This window comes from Triticum urartu, chromosome 6 (assembly GCF_003073215.2).
Source record: "Triticum urartu cultivar G1812 chromosome 6, Tu2.1, whole genome shotgun sequence".
NCBI classification, from domain to species: domain Eukaryota; kingdom Viridiplantae; phylum Streptophyta; class Magnoliopsida; order Poales; family Poaceae; genus Triticum; species Triticum urartu.
Window position 1 is genome coordinate 142,851,685 of NC_053027.1, and position 21,093 is coordinate 142,872,777.

Genomic DNA, 21,093 nt, shown 5'->3' on the forward strand with positions numbered 1-21,093 from the left:
TCCCAGATATGATCACGGACATGACGAGGAGTCTCGAAATGGCCGAGACGTAAATATCGATATATTGGACCACTATATTCGGACACCGGAAGTGTTTCGGGTGGTTTCGGAGAAAACTGGAGTGTCGGAGGGTTACCCCCCCCCCCCCCCGGGAGAAATAATGGGCCTTATGGGCCTTAGTGGAGAGAGAGGGCTGGCCGCGCGCCCCTCCCCCTCTGGTCCGAATTGGACTAGGAGAGGGGGCGGAGCCCCCCTTTCCTTCTCCCTCTCCCCCTTCCTTTCCCCCTCCTACTAGGAGTAGGAAACAGGGCAATCCTACTCCTACTAGGAGGAGGATTCCTCCTCCTAGCGCGCCTATAGGGGTCGGCCAGCCTCCCCCCTTGCTCCTTTATATACGGGGGCAGGGGGCACCTCTAGACACACAAGTTGATCTATTGATCTCTCCCAGCCGTGTGCGGTGCCCCCTCCACCATAATCCACCTCGACCATATCGTAGAGGTGCTTAGGTGAAGCCCTGCGTTGGTAGCATCATCATCACCGTCATCACGCCGTCGTGCTGACGGAACTCTCCCGTGAAGCTCTGCTGGATCGGAGTTCGTGGGACGTCATCGAGTTGAACGTGTGCTGAATTCGAAGGTGCCGTGCGTTCGGTACCTGGATAGGTCGGATCGTGAAGACGTACGACTACATCAACCGCGTTGTGCTAACGCTTCCGCTTTCGGTCTACGAGGGTACGTGGACACACTCTCCCCTCTCGTTGCTATGCATCACCATGATCCTGTGTGTGCGTAGGAAATTTTTTGAAATTACTACATTCCCCAACAGTGGTATCAAAGCCCGGTTTATGCGTAGATGTTATATGCACGAGTAGAACACAAGTGAGTTGTGGACGATGCAAGTCATACTGCTTACCAGCATGTCACACTTTGGTTCGGCGGTATTGTTGGATGAAGCGGCCTGGACCGACATTACGCGTACGCTTGCGCGAGACTGGTTCTACCGACGTGCTTTGCACACAGGTGGCTGGCGGGTGTCAGTTTATCCAACTTTAGTTGAATCGAGTGTGGCTACGCTCGGTCCTTGAGAAGGTTAAAACAGCACTAACTTGACAAACTATCGTTGTGGTTTTGATGCGTAGGTAAGAACGGTTCTTGCTCAGCCCGTAGCAGCCACGTAAAACTTGCAACAACAAAGTAGAGGACGTCAAACTTGTTTTTGCAGGGCATGTTGTGATGTGATATGGTCAAGACATGATGCTATATTTTATTGTATGAGATGATCATATTTTGTAACTGAGTTGTCGGCAACTGGCAGGAGCCATATGGTTGTCGCTTTATTGTATGCAATGCAATCGCCCTGTAACGGCTTCACTTTATCGACTTAAGTGAGGGTAAGCGCTTAGTCGTCCGTAGTCCACCTCAAGTCTATATAGTGTCTAAGAGAACAAAGTACTCAAGAGCAGAAGTACGCCCGGCTCAAGAGTGAGATGCTTTGTGCAGATTCCAGAGGAAGAAGGGTGGCTCAAGGACCCTCGCGCAATAGGAGCTTGCCGGGAAGGCCATCAGAAGCGTCAAGCCGCCGGGCAAGTAGGGGCCGCTTGCCGAGCGAAAGTGCTTTCCGTGTGATGCCATTCCAGAACGAGAGCGTCTTGCCGCTCGTGTGCACAAGCGATGCTGAAATCGCGCACGCATCACGAGATGCAATGGGCATTGCCGCGTGGAGTATGCGCGATACTCACATGCTCCCTGAGTAACGATTCAAGTTACGGCCTCGGGCCGCTCGTGTCTAATACATATGGTTTAGTCTGTGCACCGCTCGTTAATTTGAGTTCATTGAGCCACACCGCGCTCACCACGCCCCGGCTCGATCACGACTGCATACATACCAACCTCACGATGAGTCGCATCCGGGTGGCTCCTTCCTCGAAGCCTGCACGTAAAATGTGCACGAGGAGCTGTGCAGGCGGTAGATGGCATCACGCGTGGATATTCTTGCCCGGCTCGGCGTGACTATAGCCAACCAGTTGGTCGAAGGCAAGACAAGTGGTTGGTGCCGACGTGCACCCACAGCCTCGGTCCTTTCAGTGAGCTCGTGGTGCTAGGCGACACGAACGGCATTTATTGTCCCTGTCCGTCGCATGTCACGTACACGTTGCTTTTAAGCGTATCTGCAACTAAGTACACATAGTAAAGATAGGGTGCCTCAGCATATATCCCACTAACGTACAGCTTCAGCTTTGCTCAGCAGCCTCACGCCGACTCTCGGGGTCTCACCAATATTCGCACGTTATGGCCTCCGGCTTAAGCTCTCCTATTATTGTGGCGCTCGTAGGTACACCTCGCATTCGCGAGACCTATAAGAGGTACGGAGCCCCTGTGGGTGCAATGATCGCTTAAGAAGTAGGAAAGGATTGATAGTCCAAATCCAAACACACACCATTACTGCTGCTCTGTGGTCTCGATCACCGCGACTTTGAAGAAAACTTACCATTTCACACCATACTTCCACGTCAAAGAGTCGAAGTGAGCTGGAAGCATGGTTAGTGATAGTGTGGGTATTCATAACTGGTGATCCGTGCAGGCCCTGTAACGCTGAGTGATTTAAGACAGGCGATGCGTCGCTATCGCCTCTCGTAATCTGGCTCTTGGGGCGGAGAACCGTCTCCCCCTCTCAATCACTTGTCCGAGTAATCAAACTAGAACAATGTGGAGTGTAACCCGATGTGACACGAGCCTTGGATGCTCCAATCACTCGGATGACTCCTTGGAGTTCATTAATAGCCCCTCGTTGCGTCGATAATGTAGTGGGATGGCGTTGAAGGTAAATACCTATACGCGGTTGTCAATCGTCCCGCTTCACTCTTTTGAGAATATGTTCACATAGAGTTCCTTATGATGGAAAAGCTAAACCTCATTTACGCGAAGATAACGTCAATATTTTGCTATATGGTTGTAGTGGCGAAAGTGTACCGGTTGCTGAGGTTAGGTCCTTAGACTATTGTATGGAATTAGTCTGATCCCATTCATTCGTGCGTGCGACGAGTGTACTCTCCTAGCTGGCGAAAGATAATGATCTCACGTTTGAGTCTCGGAGCTACCTAATACTCGGCGCTGTCCAACACATGCAACTGAACCCTATAGTGTATGCACGCTGTGAGTGTAATATTATCCATTAGTATATGTCTCGAGCCTAACTCAATTCATCTTGAAAAGCTTCGATTTTATCTTGATATACGGGGGTAGAAGATTGTAATTCCTTGCGAGTGCGGTGGAGAGAAGCGAGGTATACCTTTTTTGCATGAACATTTGATCTTCCACATTTAGTGCTCTCTAGTATGTGCGCATGCCTTTTTGCGAGCCCTTCCATTTCACATTTACCTTGTGTGCAATACTTTCTTCTCTCTTCGGACTGTCTTATCTTCATTATGAACCCAGTAGCATCATTGGCACCTCAGATTGGCTTAGAGGAGGGTGAGATTCAGAACTATAGTAGTCGTGCTTTATTGCGAGAGGCTCACGCTAGACAGAAAAACAAGCTCGAAAACAAAGACAGGAGATTTTTGCGTGATACGGGAGTCAAAACCATGCCGCAAAAGAGTTATATAATGAATTTTTACCACCAAAATACGTGTCCTGTAAGAAAACGGAGTCCGGAGAGCACACGAGGTGCCCACGAGGTAGGGGGGCGCGCCCTCCACCCTCGTGGAGCCCTCGTGTCCTTTCCCGGACACTGCTTATTTTTCTATTTTTCTAAATATTCCAAAACGGAGAAATATTGCCTTAAAAACTGTTTTGGAGTCGGTTTACTTACCGTACCACATACCTATTCCTTTTCAGAGTCTGAAATTCCGGAAAGTGTCCCTTATGTATTCCTCCGGGGTTACGGTTTCAATAACATTGGTTTCAACATTTATATTACCTGAGATATAATGTTTATCTTTGACCGTTCACGCGCACCTTTGAATTTGTCTTAACAAATGGTTGTGGATTTCCTTGAGCCGCTTCACCATTTAGCCACTCAGATTATTGTGACCATATTGCAGAAAGGGTTGTATGGATAGGACGGACATTCTCTCCGCTTATCGTGTCGCACCCAGGAGTAGCTAAACGGGTGCTGGAGGCGACCTGTTGGCTTATCGAGATAATACCGAAAGGAGAGAGCCACGTCCCTCCATTTAGAATAGATATATGGTATTTTGCTGTGCTCAACCAGTTATTACACTTAAAACGATGAAGTTATGAAAGGGTTAATAACAAGAGGATACATAAAGCACAATCTACAGAGTTAGGAAAAACCTTTCCCAGCTTTTGTTAATTGCATGGCATAATCAATGCTATTGTTCAGGCGACCACGCTAAGAAAACCCAAAGTCTGGCACCTAAATCTCTTAGCTAAGATCTTGTGTACATGTTAATTACACATAGGTGGCACAATGATCTGCATGGTGGCACTATAGCGTGTTCGGCCATGCTCAGATACTGCCAACGCCTCGAATATAATGCTAAAATTAAATCCGTGCTTGCTCACCAAGTGAGCAGAGAGTGATTTAAAGAGAGATCATATTAAGTTCTTGTAAGTAAGACCCCATAAGCCTATGGTTCAGTGATCGATAGATATACTCAGATGGTTTGATGTGTGTAGTACACCTGCTTTTTCCACATTTAGAATCTACTTCTTGTCAGTACTGAGGGTCTATATCTCCATAGGATTTTGATTTGCTATCTATAGGCCCAAATGCATCATTTCAAGATATTCTCGTTAGCCCAGATTTCATTTCTGGATTTCGACTTAATTTAGCGATGGTCTCTGTTTTGGCCATAAATTTTAATTGTTCGAGTTCTCACTATCTCGCGTCAAAAATCTAGCTACTCTGAACGCGAATTTAGAGAACTGAGCGGATGATAAGGAATATATAGCGAGCAGGAATTCTATTGTGTGTATTAGACATCATATATGCGATGGCAAGAGATCGGATTTCTCTCCAAGTTCGGAATAGCGGCCCATGAATAAAAACTGTGATGATCCACCATACTCAGTCATTAAATATCTAGGCGGACTCCAAACCGTTCGAACAAAACATAAACTATTCCCTCTTCTATATGTCATTATCTTTAAGTAGAGTTTGTTTGATACGCTTGTAATCACACTCACTCTAGATATAGTAATAGCATTTCTCTACTCAACTTTTAGTAACGTGGAATCATAACAAAACAACTTCAAAATATGGGTCCGTATGCGGTTGAGAAGACCAATAACCGTGACGTAAGTGATCTGGAATCTGTAGTTTAACTGCAAGATGTTTATTCATTTAAAGGTCTCACGAAGTGATAAGATTATCAAAGGTTGCTCCTCCCATAACATTTTCTAATGAAGTGGATATCTCTATTATAATGGATACAGTTGCACCCTTTAAAAGTGTCGTTAGGCATTTGTTTACTGCTATTTCTATTCTTGATAAATATACTCCAATTCCTTTGACATTCATCACAAGATAAGACAAACTATACGGGGACAACTTACGGGCATCCTTGAAGAGAGTAGGCCAATAAAAACCAGATTGCAATACCTTATGTGCAGTTCTATCTCCAGCATGGTGTCCTCCATAAGCTTCGGAGTGACACTTGCGTAGGATCTGTTCCTGTTCATGCTCAGGTACACAACGTCTAATAACACCATCTACTCCTTCTTTATAAAGATGTGGGTCATCCCAAAAGTAATGCCTCAAATCATAGAAGAACTTTTTCTTTTGCTGGTATGTGAAACTAGGTGGTATAAACTTAGCAACAATGTAATTAGCATAATCAGCATACCATGGAGCAGTATGAGAAGCATTTATGACATTTAATTGCTCATCAGGAAAGCTATCATCAATAGGTAGTGGGTCATCAAGCACATTTTCTAACCTAGACAAGTTGTCTGCAACGGGGTTCTCAGCTCCCTTTCTATCAACAATATGTAAATCAAATTCTTGTAGCAAGAGAACCCATCTAATAAGTCTAGATTTAGCATCTTTCTTTTCCATAAGATATTTAATAGCAGCATGATCAGTGTGAATAGTTACTTTAGAATCAACAATATAAGGTCTGAACTTATCACAAGCAAATACAACTGCTAAGAATTCTTTTTCAGTAGTAGCATAATTTCTCTGGCATTGTCTAGAGTTTTACTAGCATATTGAATAACATTTAATTTCTTATCAACTCTTTGCCCTAGAACAACACCTACAGCATAATCACTAGCATCACACATAATTTCAAAGGTAAATTCCAATCAGGTGGCTGAACAATAGGTGCAGAGATCAATGCTTTCTTAAGTATTTCAAATGCTTCTACACAATCATCATCAAAGACAAATGGTATATCTTTTTGTAATAAATTAGTCAGAGGCCGAGAAATTTTTGAGAAGTCCTTAATGAACCTCCTATAAAATCGGCATCGTGACCAAGGAAACTTCTTATACCTTTGATGTCCTTGGGACATGGCATCTTTCCAATAGCATCAACCTTGGCTTTATCAACTTCAATACCTCTTTCAGAAACTTTATGCCCCAAGACAATACCTTCATTAACCATAAAGTGGCACTTTTCCCAATTCAAGACAAGATTAGTTTCTTCACATCTCTGCAAAACTCGATCAAGGTTGCTCAAGCAATCATCAAAAGAAGATCCATAGACGGAAAAAGTCGTCCATGAAAACCTCACAAATCTTTTCACAAAAGTCAGAGAATATAGCCATCATGCATCTTTGAAAGGTAGCAGGTGCATTACATAAACCAAAAGGCATACGTCTATAAGCAAAAGTACCAAAAGGGCATGTAAAAGTAGTCTTTGATTGATCTTTGGCTGACACAGGTATTTGAGAGAAAACCAGAATAACCATCTAGACAAGCGATATGTGAAAGCTATAAGTTGTGAGATGATCCTATGTGTGGGATAAGGTACTATTTCTATCGCATAGATGTATAACTATCGATAAAATCGGTTTAGAGTGGAGTAAATGCATTTTTTGCTAAATTATGTTAGTTATCACATGTATTTAATTTTGCTGGCAATCAAGTATTGAATGTATGCTTATCGCGTCAAATAAACACAATGCATTAATAATTCCTCGTTGAAAGGCAATACGAGAAATTCTACTTATTAAGTGCCATTCTAGAACGATACCTACTCTAAATAACTCTACTCCCGTATCTGTAGTGGGAGACACATAAATTGGACTAGCGACATGTTATCACCCGAATGTACTTTTAATCGTCAGTTCAACATGATTAACAATTAAATACAAAATCTGCGCGTCAGAATAGCGAGCTTTAGATAGTCTCCATTCTTGCCCACTTTTCGCTTATCAACTTTTTCAAGGACGTCCACAGCTCCGGCGTATCGACCACAAGCGTAGAATATCGCAAGGAGAGGCTGTGTGTTTTCATGAGATGTTTCTTCCACCTAAAATTTAACGTTTATATGTGGACTCATTTATATAACGTGAAGTGGAGGTATATAAATGCCTCCTTAGTATTCATCAAGAGTATACCCAATAGGCAGCGCTCGGTGGCTCTCTTTGCAAGATGCTTATTCAATAGTCTTAACTCTCTCTTTACTGCCTCAATGTCTTGTTAAAGGCTAGCACTTAACAATAACAGGGATCAATATATCTCTCTCTTGGTTTGCTCATTCTAAGATAAGCCATTATTAAGGAAGATGCTCTCAGGTAACGGGTTTGAACGACTTTCCAAAACCAACTAGGGAAAATCACCCGTTGGGTGGCAAGACTTCTACCCCTAGATGACCATGTTAGAGACGAGAGCTCAATTATCGTTCTCTCTAAATTAAGGTCTTCGCTGTGGTTGTGCTAAAAGAGAATGTGACAATTACATCTAATTCCTGCCTTTCGCTATCTTACTATAATAACATATCTTATTTTCATTGTGGCGTAGGCAATACGCTAGGTGTTTACCAAGGACTCCCATACAAGTAGGTACCTTATGAAGACAAAAACCAGACTTTATCTAACACTCCGATTTAATAGGTAATATCTGTGCTACCACCGCTGTAGATATCTAGTAATTTAGTGAAGAATTAAAATTGCATGTGAGTCCTACATTATTTCATGCGTATAAACCCCGAAAGAGTAAACAACAAGTTCTGCGGTACCACCTCTTTTCTGTGACAATCTCTACATAAGATTCCAGGACAGGGCAATATGAAGCAACGTGTATTTTATATGCGCATAAAGAATGTGAGTGCCTTTTCCTTACAGCAGAAAGAAAGTTTCTATCGTAAGAGTGGGAACAAAAACTATTTTTGGGGAACCAAGAACAAGAGATAGTGTGTCAGGGGATACTGTGTATTGATATTATCCAGCTAGCACAACTAAGTACTGTATGCAAAAGGCATATACCTTATATACATCAGCTCCCTATAGGATTAGTTTCATCACAGAAACCGGTTCCTTCCCTATTAGGTCAGCATAAATACACCATAATCCTCTTATGTTAGCAGTGTTAAAGTTGTGACAATTAATAGTTTCATATTGTCAGGAGTGATCATTGAAACTTCATGCAATTATAATGTCATCTTACTACATAGATGTATCGTGTCCGTAAGTCAAGTAGTTATCTACGCCCATGAGGACTCACCTGACCCCCCTGAGTCACAACTAAGCCATGGTAACTCAACAATGACTTCCGTAGTTATATCCTGATCATGCATAGAAAGGATCCATAGATTGACATCCATGACCATCAGAGCAAGACGTCGTAAACCTGGTTTATACTCGTAATCCTAAGCGAGGGGAGAGCATTAGCAATATGCATACTAATACTGATAGCGTCTCAGTCAATATCCTCGACTAAATAAATAATGGCCTAATGTCCCAGGCGCCATTGTAAATATATACTACATACAGTGGAATGCTGGTAAGGATCACATATATATGCAGAAACTCAATATAGAGGTGTGCAACTTTTGGTATAGCTTCTCTGGCACACTGAAGGTAGTGATACAGTCAATTCTCTCAATAATGCTTGTAAACTCAGAATAACCATCTATGTATGAAAGCAAGGTTATAGAGGACATGAATGCCTTTATTGGTAATATGTTACCTAGTACTCAGCGCAAAGCGGTGGTTGTATTTAGTCTGCCGAAAAGGTTTTCGACACTAGTTTAACAAGTGAGATGAGTGAACTAATACAGATTTGCGTGACTACACTGTTCTTACTAGCGTGTCTTGTAGTGCATCGCCTTAAAAGACTCTCTCTAGGTACATGAATTCAGCGTGGCAGACTCTATGTTCCATACTCTATTGTATGATGGTATGAATAATATTATTGCTCTAAAAATGGAATCCAGTACTTATACATACGATGCTGGAGTGTCGACCTACAAACTCATGAAGCAGTCTACTAAAGAAAAGATTCTAGCTCTCAAGTGAAATGACAACGCCATGCATAATGCTCTTTTTCAGTGGAGGATCAAATAGCCATGAGTTCTAAGTGGCCATAAAAATATTGTAACCTTACACAGAATTCAACATTATTAATCGGGATCGGCGCGGTGAATCTCTCTCAAAGCGCATCCTCGATGTGGAGAAATAAAACTCAGAGTGTTCATGTAATATTTGACTCCTTACCATTGTCGATGTTCCGATATCTAAGCAATATACGGAGGTTGGCGTGTTACTAAATGACTTCTGGAGTACCAAATCACATATCCCTATACTAGATATTACAAATGATGTAGTTGTCGAGCTCTGTTAGCATTTCTAAAGTTTAATGTGGATGACATATTGTTGATGGAAATATCGATAAAAAAGTGAATCAAGCAATTATTTAAGACATGGATGAGCGTCATACAAAAGGCATGAGGTATCGATTGTAGTATACTAGAAAGAGTCCTGTAGTTCTCTTAAGAAGAACTCTCGTGGTGAGTAAAAAGTCACTTCGTCTCATCACTCGTAGTGAGGCTCATGATCGAGGAGTCTAATGAGAGAAGATATTAAAACGATAGGACATTGGTAAAGCCTGCCTCCCAAGCGTTCTTGCGCGATTGTGGACTTTGCTCTCATCCTGTACGAGAAGGCCCACAATATTGAACAAAGTATTTTTAGATAAAATATTATTCCACAATTTCAGTGATACTGACAAGCAAATATGCATGAAAAGTGAGTAAATTTCTGGCATATGATAGTATTTACCAAGTGGTCTGAAATACGTGTTGTAGTAAGTGTCTCACAAAGTGACTCCATATCCCTGCACCACTCAGCCCTGCAGAAGATAGAGAGAAAATGATAATAACCATGTGTTCGCATAGCTGATCTCTCCATGCAAATAATAGCATTACTTATCATAGATGGATGGAGCACCTATCTTGTTGTGCTACTCATACCTTGCATGTATATTGCGATTGCTAATACAATTCTTAGCTAGTCAGGAGAATGAATATCCAGAAGCTCAAAATCCAAGGACTTCGAGTATACACACTCAGTATAGTACAAGGTCTCATGGGCAGTGGATATGTTACATCCTGTAAATCTAACTTTGCCATAAGGAAACATTGATGTGCATATGTAGTCTGCTTTCTATTCTTATCTATTAGGCACCAAAGTGAGATTCAATAAGAAAGCTCATCCAAGTGCAAATGGTTTCAATGTTCGAAGTTTGACGTACAGCGTAGGTTGGAGCGCAAGCGTGATACGCGAGAACGACTTCATATGATCTAATCCTGGCGTCGGGTGAAGAATACACCGGACAGCCCTCTTCGCGGTGAGGTTTATAAATTGAACTTTCGCGATGGAATAGACATAGATCCGAAGGCTTTGTAAGAACTCATGTTTGCCATCAACATATACAATAAGCGTTTTTTCCCTACCAAATTGCGCGACCTTGCCAAAGGACGTCTTATCCGACTCTGCTCCGGAAAGCGCAACGGGCGCCAGAAAAAGAAGTCACTATTTCTTTGGACCTTCGGAAAAGATAAGGGGGCATCTAATGCGTCATCCATTTATTGAAAAGTGAAGTAAGAGTGAAGTTGGTCGGAAAGGCGCACGAACTGATGATGACGCGGAGTGACATTGAGAAATGAGTATACATGCCCTGAGTGGCAGTGTCTGGTCCAATGATAAACTCTCTTTGCAAGGTATTGTCTCTGGCCAAATACAGTAGCTGGATGCAATAATACCTGGCAAGAGAGATCCAGATATGTTCAACAGAGAACGTGAAAGATTCCATGATGAGGTACGACGATCTAAATGTGATGAAGCGAGCGCACTCAACCTCACAATATTCCATCGTAAACTGATTCAAAGAGTTGCAGCAAGCTGTTCAGCCAGATTGGGACACATATATTGTAGTAATTCGACAAGGGAACATAGCCTGAGACAAAAACTCTTATAGTAGGATAAAAGCCGGCGTCCTCGCGTGAAGGACAACTGTGTCGTAGATTTTATACGGACTCCAGACTATGTATATAAAGTCACGTTCCATCATGATCCGACTCGAGCGTACTATATAAGCATACAATAGTTGAGTGCGAGCACTCTGGATAGGGATGGGCTCCGTGCTGGGTGCTACCTTAGCTTGACTAAGTCATCCGCACTATCACTCGTGAATCTAGAGCGTTGCTATTAGACAATCTAGACTATATGCGCGCTCAATAAATGACCGACACAAAGATTGAGTGATTTTAAGAGGAGCTTAGACGGATAACTCATTGAGCATGCTAGACATATGGAGCATCTCAAATTATACAGCCTTACGATGTTATAGACATACTGCATAATACTTAGGAGTTTCTATGCATATATGATTGCATCTTCTTATGGTACATGCTACCTATGCGATATTAACCCTCGGCGTATATAATTAACCTATAACTGCTCTACCTTTCATCTTGTGAACTCCCAAATACAACTATAGAAGTGAAGAGTGTCATGTAGTACGTGACGTTCTACACATATAGACATATCCCCTTTAGAGGAATAGACGTAAGCCCAAATCATATCAATACTTCTCTACTACAAAAGATATGGTTCAGAAAGTGAATCCCAATAAATCTCATAAGACAGTGTGAGAGCTTGTCAACTATATGTGCAAGATCTATCTACACGCGATGTCCGCTCACAGAATACTCTAAAGGAGAGTTAAATTTTGACATTCATGAAGCATAAACATGGTCATAATTCAGAGGGGGTATTAATATGCATATAGGATTCTTGAACATATATCTGACACACTTCTGAACTTATGACACATCTCTCGTGCTCAATGCTAATTTAACAGCGAGATACAATTATATCACTATCAGATTGTTAATTCTATCTACGCTAGCATTCATGCAATTTCTTCTCCGGAACTTGGGAAATCTCAATAGAATTAATACAAGAGTTATGCACACTAGGGTTTTGATATGAGATGGTAGTCTTACGTGCGTGATGAAGAATGGGGTTATGGCCATAGGCATCCCTTATTAGCGGCAGGACATACTCCCGATGTGGTAGGGTATGCACCATACTTTGCAGCTCAGTGCGTTGGACAATGAGTGGCGGATGATTAATGTGCTCCCCTCTCCTGTGAGCGAGAGAGGTGTCTCCGATCTTGCAGAACAGGACCTCGCTTCCTAGATGTCCTCCGAGATTCTATAAGTGTCCTACAATTGATTCGGCCTACTGTGTCAGCTGGCCGCATAGTTCGTGGATGACACGTATAGCGTTGAAGAGTGGCCATTCTTATACTGGCACATTTCTTTATAATTTGCCTTGCCATCGCGAGATTATAGGATATACCTAGAGTTAGATTGGCGAAGAATGTACTGTTACTCGCGAGAGGACCGCTACAGAGAGGCACACACCTCTCCAGGTAGGGGGCACGCCCAGGGGGGTAGTAGAGCATGGACTTGAACTCACAAGCGCGCTATTGTAGTGGGGAATGGGTCGTGCGCCCCATGGTATGCAAGATTCCTCTCGTGGCGACGCACTCTCTCTCAAGAATCTGATATAATTTTGTAGATAAACTAACGTTATGTGTAGGTTAAAATAGTGCTCCGGTTGAAGTTTCAGACTTTTGTGAAGCCCTGGATAGACAAGAGATCTTATGGCGCTCGTCATATATATGGTCGGCCCTCTATACTAAGCCAATGAACAATCACCATACGATTGTCCCCAGCTTGATCTCGATCATTTGCACCTCAGACGTGTCTTATGTGCATTGTAACATCATAGTTCATATGAAACCTCGATGAGAGTCGCAGGCATACGCTTAGAACATGTATTGGGTGATATTGTATCGTGGGAGTACTTTATCGAGTATTTTATGTGGTGTAGTTTGAAATGTAACCCGCAATTCACGGTAGTTCGGAATAATGCCAATAAAATTAATTTCATATAACCATAGCAATTAGTTATGCATCACATAACACTGAAGAGGTGAGAGTCCTTAGTCAAACGACTCCAGGTCAAGGACCATAGAGAGTCTGTACTACTATATGGTATGACGTTCATACTATTTTGATACCGTGAGAAGCCGGACATCGGTTAGATTTCAGAAGGATTGGTTATGTGGTTCTTGGACTGACCAAACGTAGAGCATAGTAGATTGTCCATGTATGGTAGCACGAACCGGCCCCACCTCCACTCTCCGAGAAGAGAAAATTGCATGTGAGGAAATAGAGGAACAATTATCAATCCGATCGCGTCCTTAAAATATGGGGCCTTCAGTTTGGAGAGAATGCAAGGGCTGGCAATATGATGCGGTATTAGGTTAATAACTCCATGTGCTGTTTGTCGCCCCTTCCTCTCACTCTGTGCGGAGTGTCCAAACTTTGGACTAGGAGAGTGATACATGGTTCCTGATGACTATGAGATTATGGCGCAACCGTCCCAACTACCTTCGTTCACTGTCTCCTCTCCTCGCTCGCGTCTACCTCTTTCCACCCTCCCTCTAAGTCGAGGTGCATTAGGATAAGCATGGTGTGGTAAGTTATAGCGTGTCAGTACCTTGCATCTCTGATGAAGCGAGTGACCTTGCACTCACCTCACACCCAGTGAGCTTGGAACGGCCTTCACTTAGGAGCTGCCGGTCCTCACCCTCAACTTCAGCTCCTTATTATTACGGGCGGTCAGTCAATCACACACTTAGGTGTCAACACCTCTCAGACCACACAAATGTGTGTCTCAATTAGGATCTGTTGAGTCTTCATCCCTGCCCTTGTGTTGCGTGATCGACACCCTCCACCTACCACCTCATGCTAGTACACAGGCCCTTCCTTAATCAATTAAATAGCGATTTCACATCAGCGAGAGTGGCCTCTTGTGCGAAAGAAGAGTGACACCATACGTCGTATTGATGCATCGTTCCGGTACGGTTCAAGTTCATGTCACGCACGTTCGTCGACTGATCAAACTCTCCCCTGAGGAAGCTCTGGTCTCGGATCAGACTCGATCGTGGCAGACGATTCGATCCGAGTCTGTAACGTGCGACACCATTCACTCTTGCTTCGTTCGTGACTAAATGACATCATGCTCCGGACAAGGTTAATAAGTGATCGCGGTTGTATGCCACCTGTGTAGGTCGCAGATCCGAGGTACTTGGATTGCCGTGGGATCACAGTGAAGAACTCGTAAACGACTACCCATCCAATCCAGATTGTTCATGTGAGCTTAAACGCATATTTAGTCGCTTTCCAGTTACATGACGCATGTTAATCATACGTAATAATGCACACTATATCGTTTTCTTCCCTCCGCGTGTCCGGAGGTGTTGGCTATCGGCATCACTATGTGTAAGGTAGCGACGTCCCTAAGATTAGGGGTGTTTCGTGAATAGTGTGTGGCAGTCAGCGGGAAGACTTTATTTTCCCATTCAGTCTTCGAGACTATCGCTTGTGCCTATGAAGATACAACAGACCATACATAGATAAAGCTTCGCTCTCAGTTGGTCGGAAGGGACTATGAACTCCGCTAAATGGCGTGGATAGATACTAGAGCATGTTGCTCCTGCATCCAATAGGATAAGAGTTCTCAGATCTGGCGTAACGATTGCCTACTCTACATCTGTGATGTCCAACCCCTGACACCTCTCTACATCGCGTGTCTATATCAGACGGAAGGTTTCATCTTAGTTCTGATAGTACACAACTAGTTACAGAACAGGACGACTACAGAGTGGATCACCTTCCCTCCATGACTTAGCCAATCCAAGTGCTCAAGGATCAGCTCTACTTACACGGGTTGTAAGAACTTTCTCCTCGATCCTCTACGGTCGTGCGATCCCGAATCATACTCTATGCTCTTACTGATGAGCACACCTTCTCAATCATATCAGTCAAATCAATAAAGTTCACCCTATACATTCATTGCCTCGAGATGGCAATCTCATGGGTAATCATAGGCCCTCATCATCTAGAGCGAGAACCCTGACATCCTGATGGAGTTCAGCTTGATCTGTATTGAACTCTATCGTGTCGGTACGTGATACCTGTCTCTCTTTTACCTATCACGCACTTTACGACCGTGCCACGATGTTCGGGACTCCGCTGAGGCCGTGTGTAGCCCTCTCATCCATGGCAGGTCTTTTCTTTCATACGACGAAAGTGATTTGCGTCTTTCATTATGGAGATCATACTCTGTCTCATTCTATCATGCTTTGACGTAGTACATCGTCCTGTTACCGGAGCTATCATGGTGCTTCCTCAACTGATTTGCGAATAGAACGAGTGCTATGTTCAGCATATTCAGTTTATCCTTTGTGTTGAGCAAGAACTACTTCTCCTCTTCCATATAATCAACTTAGCTGTGCGTCGTCGGCACTGTGTCGCACTAAGCAGCCTGACTTCATCTTGGGCCTCTATAGAGCGACAGACTACTCGAAAAAAGCTATTAGCTCCCCTGCACTCCGATCTTACCAGTTCAGATGTTGAAATAATAGATAGCTAACAGTAACGGTTATTTCAACAGTCCCGTCTGAAACCAGAGGAGATTAACATCCCATCTGAAAGTCTTCGAGGCTCGCGCTGCCAATCAAACTTCCTCAGGCTCATATCAGGGAGTCAACGTGAGAGCTGCGACTGCGGACTATCTGATGGTTCTCGAGCACCCTGCTAGCCAGTAGCCTATGACTACTTCGGCTAAGTCCAATCTCGCCTTGCTCATGCCGCGGTATATACTAGTCGTACCTATGACTGGAGTCGCTGCCGGGTCCACGTCAATCTAGCTTCTCTATAACCCGTGCTCATACCTCTCATAACCGTATCGCCTTTGCCAACAGAGGCCCTAAAAGCGTTTCGTGTATCTATGCCGTGTGTACTCGGAGTCTCGCGAGTGAATTGTAGTTTCCTATGACACGAGCTATGAAGAGCCTCCTTCTCAATGGTGATTCAAAGAGCGTTGCCTTCGCAGAAGCTGACGCGCGCCGCGAATTGTGATGAGGAGGTGCTCAGCTACCTCCAATTTTATGAGCCCACTACTAGACGTACTTGACGTGCGAAGGTGCAACATCGGGGATGGCAATTCATTTGATATTAATGATGGATCATTCTACCATTTTAACATGCATAGAAAACAAGAAGCATAACAATCACAAATAAACATATATTGTGAAATAGTATGGCTCCTTCATGGATGATCTTCCAGATTGGCTCCGACTTTGATGACCATCTAGGAACTCCATCTTGTTCATCACGCCGGGACGCCAAGCCACCAATTTTATCTCTATTATCCAACTACTATAACTAGTAATGAATTTTATAGAGAATCACAAGTCGACACGCAGGTTGTTATACATTATAATTGAAGGAAATATGCCCTAGAGGCAATAATAAAGTTATTATTTATTTCCTTATATCATGATAAATGTTTATTATTCATGCTAGAATTGTATTAACCGGAAACATAATACATGTGTGAATACATAGACAAAAAGAGTGTCACTAGTATGCCTCTACTTGACTAGCTCGTTAATCAAAGATGGTTATGTTTCCTAACCATGAACAAGGAGTTGTTATTTGATTAACGGGATCACATCATTAGGTGAATGATCTGATTGACATGACCCATTCCATTAGCTTAGCACCCGATCGTTTAGTATGTTGCTATTGCTTTCTTCATGACTTATACATGTTCCTATGACTATGAGATTATGCAACTCCCGTTTGCCGGAGGAACACTTTGTGTGCTACCAAACGTCACAATGTAACTGGGTGATTATAAAGGTGCTCTACAGGTGTCTCCGATGGTACTTGTTGAGTTGTCATAGATCAAGATTAGGATTTGTCACTCCGATTGTCGGAGAGGTATCTCTGGGCCCATTCAGTAATGCACATCACTATAAGCCTTGCAAGCATTGTAACTAATGAGTTAGTTGCGAGATGATGTATTACAGAATGAGTAAAGAGACTTGTCGGTAACGAGATTGAACTAGGTATTGAGATACCGACGATCGAATCTCGGGCAAGTAACATACTGATGACAAAGGGAACAACGTATGTTGTTATGCGGTTTGACCGATAAAGATCTTCGTAGAATATGTGGGAGCCAATATGAACATCCAGGTTCCACTATTGGTTATTGACCGGAGACGTGTCTTGGTCATGTCTACATAGTTCTTGAACCCGTAGGGTCCGCACGCTTAAGGTTTCGATGACAGTTATATTATGAGTTTATGAGTTTTGATGTACCGAAGTTAGTTCAGAGTCCCGGATGTGATCACGGACATGACGAGGAGTCTCGAAATGGTTGAGACATAAAGATTGATATATTGGACGGCTTTATTCGGACACCGGAAGTGTTCCGGGTGATTTCGGAGAAAACCGGAGAGCCGGAGGGTTACTGGAACCCCCCTGGGAGAAGTAATGGGCCATATGGGCCTTAGTGGAGAGAGAGAGGGGCAGCCAAAGGTGGGCCGCGCGCCTCCTCCCCCCTGGTCGGAATTGGACTAGGAGAGGGGGGGCGGCGCCCCCCTTTCCCTCTCCCTCCCCACTTCTTTCCCCCTCCTAGTAGGAGTCCTACTCCTACTAGGAGGAGGACTCCTCCTTGGCGCGCCATAGAGGGCCGGCCGGCCTCCTCCCCTTGATCCTTTATATACGGGGGCAGGGGGCACCCCTTGACACACAAGTTGATCCACGTGATCATATTCTTAGCCGTGTGCGGTGCCCCCTTCCACCATATTCCTCGATAATATTGTAGCGGTGCTTAGGCGAAGCCCTGCGACCGTAGTGCATCAAGATCGTCACCACGCCGTCGTGCTGACGGAACTCTTCCCCGACACTTTGCTGGATCGGAGTCCGGGGATCGTCATCGAGCTGAACGTGTGCTAGAACTCGGAGGTGTCGTAGTTTCGGTGCTTGATCGGTCGGGCCGTGGAGACGTACGACTACATCAACCAAACGCTTCCGTTGTCGATCTACAAGGGTATGTAGATCACACTCTCCCCTCTCGTTGCTATGCATCACCATGATCTTGCGTGTGCGTAGGAAAAATTTTGAAATTACTACGTTCCCCAACAATAATGACAGCACTTTGGCTCCTACCGGCTGACAAACATGACACGCAGGCCATGTATAATTTACACACATGCATCACATACACATGAGCCATACTATTCACATCAAACCTACAAAACAAATTTATGCATAGAATCGCATTCTACCGGTTTTGCGTGATCGTGTACGAAATACAAGGTGCTACGCACACGGCGGTCCCGCTCCGATCACGCCGAATTTTCTGATCTGACTGATCTTATCGATCATCGTGAATCCGATTCAGATTTACGTTTCACTGTTAACCCCGATGGCGGATACCGACCGGTAGGGGTAGGTTGTGTCACGACCTCATTGATATTTATTGATAGAAAACATCGCATCATCGATCCCCATGTGCAGTTGATCTCATCAACCATGCACACAGTCGATCTCATAAACGACAATAGATCTCATCTGCCGCCTCCACATATCTAATATGTATACAATCTGAATCCAAATCCTCTAGCAGTGGCTCTGATACCACTGTTGGGTTCTATGTGGGGTGCATCGACTGCAAGTTAAAATTTTCCTACACGCAGAACAACCAAGAACATGCTACGGGAGATGGATCACAGACCGTTACCACTAGACGCGTAGTGTCGTGCAGCGGAAGAAGAGTTTGGGCAGCGCGTCCGCGTGGATCGTCTCCTCCTTGTCCGATCTTCCTCAAACAGCTGGTCGTCAGATCCCACGTACAAGTTCGTCAGAGCGGCGCAAGTGCGCCGCCTCTAACGGTATCCGCGCGTGCAGGAGGAACGCCGTGCGGCGGACTACTAGGTTCGATCACATAGTCAGTGGCGAGTGGAGGTGGCTATTTGCAACACATGCAAAACCTAGTGACAGCGCCGAAGCGATCAACCAAATGAGTGTGTCGCACCCTCACTATATATAGGCATCCATCGCGGGCTCAACACTTGGGCCTCGCACGGATCCTAAAGCCCAAAGTATGTTCAGCCTGGATCCGAGTCCGAGTAGGATCCCATCCGACTCGTGGAGTCATGTCCAACCTCACAGGTTCCTTCCCTTAAGCGCGCAACCCCTTAGGTTCTTGCACTTGGTCGCAAGTCAGATCACATCCGGCTCGTGTAGTCGGTAGCGGCCTCTATCTAGGCATGCCGACTCCAAGTGTTCGATGAAGATGGTTAGGCGAACTTGTACAACATGTCACACTTCTATTCCCTTTGCCACACGATATATGTTGTCGGGTACAAGGCGAGTTTGTCATCCTTGTGCTAGCCCGACCTCTTTCTCGTTCCAGTGATGCCGACCACAAAATGGATTATCTCATAATCTTTGTCGAGTGGCCATGCTTATCTTGGTTGGATCACACGAGGGGCCCAGAGTATATCTCTCCTGGTCGGAGGGGCAAATCCCATCTTGCTCGACCATGTCTCATGGCATGGGTCTGGACAAGCCTGAAATCTACCTTTCTAACTACCCAGTCATGGAGTAGCATTTGGTCGGCCTAAAGCAGGTTTGTTGCCATCTCGAGTACATGCACCAGCTCAGGTATTAGGACATAGAATTTATGTTGTACTAGAGACTCACAGATGTCATATCGCTGCATCTCATTGTTGGGTCTGTCCGACTCGGACCTTATCTCGACTCAGATCCGACCATGTAGAATCCGACCAAATCCTTCCGAGCCCATATTATCCGGTTAGCATCTAATGCTCCATGGCTAGTGAGACCGAGCCATCCACTGTGTCATATACTAGTCTAGTTGGTTGAGCGTCCACACTACCCTTTCGACTAGCGACCTTTTAGGACAGTCATCATACAATGCATAGTCCCATAAAAAGTCATGTACTTGCTGATACACATCATTGATAATGTCCAAGGACTCTCTTTATTCATAAACATATAGGAATTGCCTCTAGGGCATATCTCCGACACTCAGGGCCAAACACTGCCACCATGGCCTTGAAGAAACTATACATTGATAGGAGACATGTGGACTCGCTCATACGCACGTACTCGTCAACAAGATCACCTGGAATTCCATATGCAAGCATGCGAATAGTAGCGGTGCATTTCTGGTAAGAGGAGAAGCCAAGCTTGTCAAGGGCATCCTAGTATGGGTCATATCCTACCACTTCCTCCCGAATACGATTGAACACATGTCTCCTCATACGGAAGTGGCGACGGAATTGGTGTGGTTTGAAGAGTGTGGTATTCTCAAAGTAATCGGCATAGAGTAGGGTGTGGCCGCTCTCCCTATTGTGGTTCAAGGCGAGAGCATGACCCGGGATTGATCCCCTGAACCGAGGCCACTTCCCAGAAATGTGGTCATTGACGACCAATGCAGCCACCACAAGGTCTTCATCATCTGAGGACGAATCATCCGATGAACAAATAAAGTTGTGAAAGAAATACTCATCCCCACTATGCATTGTCCCTTGTGAGCAAAGCATTGAACACCTTGCGGTCATGGTGTAGACGTGGTCGGTAAGAGCACGTCGAGCCCGCATCATAGGCAGCAGGCAAGGTGGAAGTTGGCAAGCGGCACCCTACGGCTATGTAGTGCCTACGGGAAGGTGTTGGGGTCGATGGACATCATCCGCGCGCATATCTTCTCTTCCATCGGCT